This window comes from Propithecus coquereli, unplaced genomic scaffold (genome assembly GCF_000956105.1).
Source record: "Propithecus coquereli isolate 6110/MARCELLA unplaced genomic scaffold, Pcoq_1.0 Scaffold3, whole genome shotgun sequence".
Classification (NCBI taxonomy): Eukaryota; Metazoa; Chordata; class Mammalia; order Primates; family Indriidae; genus Propithecus; species Propithecus coquereli.
Window position 1 is genome coordinate 2,391,524 of NW_012148618.1, and position 4,753 is coordinate 2,396,276.

Below are 4,753 nucleotides of genomic sequence, written 5' to 3' on the forward strand. Positions count from 1 at the left end.
GGGAGGCTGAGGCAGGAGGATTGCTTGAGCCCAGGGGTTTGAGGTTACAGTAAATATGATTGCACCACTGCACTCCAGCTTGGGCGACAGAGCAAGACCCTGTCTTTAAAAAATAAATGTATTTACTTGCTACCAAAGTGACATAGAGCTAATTTCATTTATTTTGAAATTTGGCACACATAAAAGGTTCATTACATTGGGAAACAATCTCAGGTTAGACTTTCTCATTTTATAGGAATTCCCAAGTACCATGATTGCAGAAGAAACAGTGGTGAACAACTTACTTGCAGTCAAATAATTTCAAATGTAAAACTTTAAAAATACTTTCAAATACATTTCTGAAAAAATGATATTATATGAGGAATACATGTTTTACATATTTCATATGGTATGGTGAATGTTAAAATGCCTAGGAGTATGGTATAGAGTATAATATTAACTATTTTACTAAAGGCAGCCAGGATAACATACACCACATTACTTAAGGTTCTGGTCAGCACAGGGCTGTACAATATCAACAGGAAGAAAGGGATACTACCAACCACTATTTAATGAACATCTAATATGTGCTTGGTGCAGTACTAGCTGCTTTGTTAAAAATAATAGCTGTCATTCTAAAAGTGCTTCGTATGCCAAGGCATTGTGCTTTGTGTATGATTTTACATACAAAAATAGCCAGTCTCCCCAAATTACACATTATTAGCCCCAAATTCTCACCTCACTTCTGTCACTAATTAGCTGCACGATCTTGTGCAAAGGACATCACCAACTTAACATGGACCCAGTTTCATAGAATACTGAAGCTGGAAAGCACTTCAGAGTTCATCAAATCCTATCTCTTGCACTGACCAGAAGTATATTCTTTATAACATTCCCAAGAAATTGTTTTGAGGCTTAGGGTGCCCATTTGCACCACGATGTTGCCTCTGTGCGTGGACTGTCTCCCTTTGTTCCTGACTCCCGGATTTGTCCTTATGAGGGAGAGGATGATATCTTCAACCCAGCCAGAGCTGAGGCATGTGGCTCCCCTCAGGACCTTTGACTTATCACAACAAGCCTTCATGCAGTCTTCAGACCTCCCAGGGATGACAAAAACAATCATAGCTAATGTTTACTGAGGGTTTTCTGTGTCCCAGCCACTGTTCCAAGTGCTATGTGTTGATTTTCTCATTTTTCAGCATGTAAGGACCTTCCTACTGCCCTAGCTTCATGACCATCCTACCTTCCTCACCTAGTTCTTGAAGAGAAACACTGATCAGAGATAGGAACCCACAGAGAGCAAGTTAAGGCCAGTGTACTCCTACCCCAAGCAGTATGCAGATGTGTGCAGGGAGTGCTCAAAGTCACAAGATAAATATCTTCTTTCCCAATTTTACTAAAACTATGTTTTTGGGCATGGTGATGGATTAATTTAAGGCATTATTTTTACAGAAAATAAAATTGTATGATGGAAGAATTTAAATGAATTACATTTTTAAAATAACTTAAAATATTTTTACTTTGAAATAATTTCAAAATCACATAAAAGTTTCAGAAATAGTACACAGAGCTCTCCCCTATCTGCTTCACCCAGATTCCCCAATTGTTAACATTGCTGAGCTATTGAGAACAAGTTACAGACATGCTGCCCATTACTCCCTAATACTTCGGTGACAATTTCCTAATAACAAGTACCCTTGCCTACATAGCCAAAGTATAGCCATCAAAACCAGGAAATTAACATTGATCTGTGATTACCACAGATGAAATTTTAAGATAGCATATAAAACATCCATACACACGGCTATTTTATAAATATTAGTTAAGTGAAAGAAGGAGACTTCAGAGAAAGCTCAAGCTGGTTGGGCAATTCTTTGGGTGTTTTACTATAATTAATTCTCCTCTGCAGTTACTAGCACTACAGGGGAAAGTCTGGGAAGCACTGCTCTGCAGGCTCTAGTTGGTCATAAAAATCCATTTCCAGATGTGCCAACTTTGAGGGTAAAGAATGGTCATCCTTACGAATGATAAATGCTTTGGAAAGTCTCGGACCCACCTGGAGCGCCACCAAAGGATCTCTGTAATGTTTTCACCCTGGTCCCAAATAGCAGATGAGACGTCAAGGCCTTTTTTTCTTGCTGCCTGTCCTTATCTATGTTTCCAACAGCCAATGGCATAGCCAGGGACATGCTTGACTAGTTTACCATCAAGTTCTTGGGTACTATTTTTTTTCTCTATCTCACTGTTATAATATATGCATTCAGAAGAGTGTCAGAAATGCAAATGTGTCAGGATCTTGTGCACTAAACACTCTTTTGGATAAACATGCTTTTGTCTCAAATCCAGGAGTCTGCCCATTTGCAGATTGATTTGCCAGTTTATGTATGGTGAATTTGACCTTGAAAAATATCTGAGATCAATTTGGGACCATTAATTGGAGTGCCAGTTTGGAAACATGGCTGGACTCATTTTTTAAAAACCTGAATTCTTGCCTAAACTAGCCATGTGGTCTTGGGCAAAGTGTTTAAGTCCTCTTATTTTTCTTATTTGCAAAATGAAGAAGGCAAGACTGTATGATCTCTGACATCACTGGATCACTGGACAAGAAGTCCTGCAGCGTCACAATTTTATGACTATCTACTCAAAGAGCCCTAAAGCCATGCAGATGTGAAATTTCATCTTGTTCTAAATGCCATGGCACAAGCAGGAATCTGTATTCATTCACACCAGGGTCAGTTTATGCTTTACATGTGTAAGTTCAACTAAGTTTCTATGCAAAGGCCAGAGAAAGTAGTGACCCTAATGTTTTCCCACTATAATCAGTCCATTGGACATGAGCCATGGGCACTGGTGGAGATTTTGAGTAATGGAAGATGAACCAGGAAATGGAGCTGAATCGGAGGGTGAGAAAAATATAAGAGATTTCCGTGATGGAGATGAAAGGATAGTAAGCTTATCTAAGGACTAGTTTAATATCTCAGGAGGGGAAGTTGGAAATGTCATTAGAGCCATCAATTGCTGTGATAATTGAACGCTTTAGATTTGAGGAGATACAGAGGGCACCCTCAAAAGTTAGTGGCCCTAAATCCTCCAACTTGTTTTCATATCTTTGGATTCATGGAGGGTAGAGATGAGAAAAACCTCCCTTAAGTAAAGTAGTCTTAACAGAAATTCTTGATAGCCTTTTTTCCCCTCCAACTGAAAGCACTCTTCCACTCCCCTCAAATTACATTATCTAGAGAAATTAATGCATATTGTCCTTTGAGTCTGACCTTGAACCTTACCTTATTTACTCTTGGCTAGGAGCTTTTTGGCAAGAGGAGGATGAGGAGGAGTTTGGCCTCTGTTTAAATCCTTTGTTCTTCTGTAAAGGAAGTCAGGCCTGCTCTATTTATCACAGGTTTGGCCGCTCAACATTTGACACCACAGTAATAAATACAAGTGCTAACATCTCTCAAACTTTCCCTACGTGCTAGCCACTGTACTAAGTGCTTTATATGTATTGTCGCATTTAATCCACATAATACGCCTATGAGGTAAGTACCTTTACATAGATGAGGAAACTCCCACCTCCCTGAGTTAAGAGGCCTTTCTATCATAGCTTGTACTTCTATCATGGGCAGACAGCTTTCCTTACCTCTCCTCTTGTGAACTGTGGACCCCTTACAAGGTCTTATCAGCAATGTGGGCTTTCTCATGTCCCTCTGGCTCCATGGATGCTCCCAAGCTTACTGGGTTTGGGGTCCTGCACAAGTAAACATCCTGGTAAGAGCTGTAACTGCTCTTCTTTCTGCCCCTCCATTGTGGGGTAGGGGTAGGAGGAGGACTTTAAAATGAGGTTCTGAAGTTTCTGAAGCACTTTGGGAAGCCCAGCTGTGCAGGAGTAGAGGAGAAATGTAATGAAATGGAGCAAGACTCTCCCAAAGAAAAGGCTCCCGGGGCGTTGTGGCTACTGCTACGTTTTGTGGTGCCGTAGCTCTAGGGTTATTCCATAGAGCCCTGGACACTATAAAGAGGCCCAGAGGGTTCTGATCTCAAGGGCAGGGTGTAGGTAGGAAGAAGAAATGCCCTGGAGATCAGAACTTTTTCTTCACATTGATTCTCTTGGCCTTGTTCATAGGCTCATTTATTAGTGTGTGGAGACTCCTGGGAACCAGAGTCATGTGCAAAAGTCTCCTACCTAATCTACCTCGCTCCTAGGAAAGCCAGCTCGCCCTAGCTCCAGTTCTTGGGGTGACTTTCTTTACTGGACTCCATTTCTGCTCCTTAGGTCCATGTTTAAAGCCATCTACACAAAGTTAGGCAGTGTTCCCCTGGACACCCTCCTCCTCTCTCCAAGCTCTCACACCCAGCAACAGAAATCTTTCATAACTGATCAGTCTTTTCCCATTCTTCAACTTTCAAATAGGAATTCATTATGGTTCAGGTATTTGGCCTAAATTATTACCATCTTGGACCTCAGCTTTGGCTTTTGGAAGGCTGAATAGTCAAATGTCTATTTTAACATTATTCCTGACATCCCTGAACTTGGCTGTGATCAAGACCATATGAAGGCCAGGCGCGGTGGCTCATGCCTGTAATCCTAGCTCTCTGGGAGGCCGAGGTGGGCGGATTGTTTGAGCTAAGGAGTTCGAAACCAGCCTGAGCAAGAGTGAAACCCCATCTCTACTAAAATTAGAAAGAAATTAATCGGACAACTAAAAATATATAGAAAAAATTAGCCGGGCATGGTGGCACATGCCTGTAGTCCCAGCTACTCGGGAGGCTGAGGCAG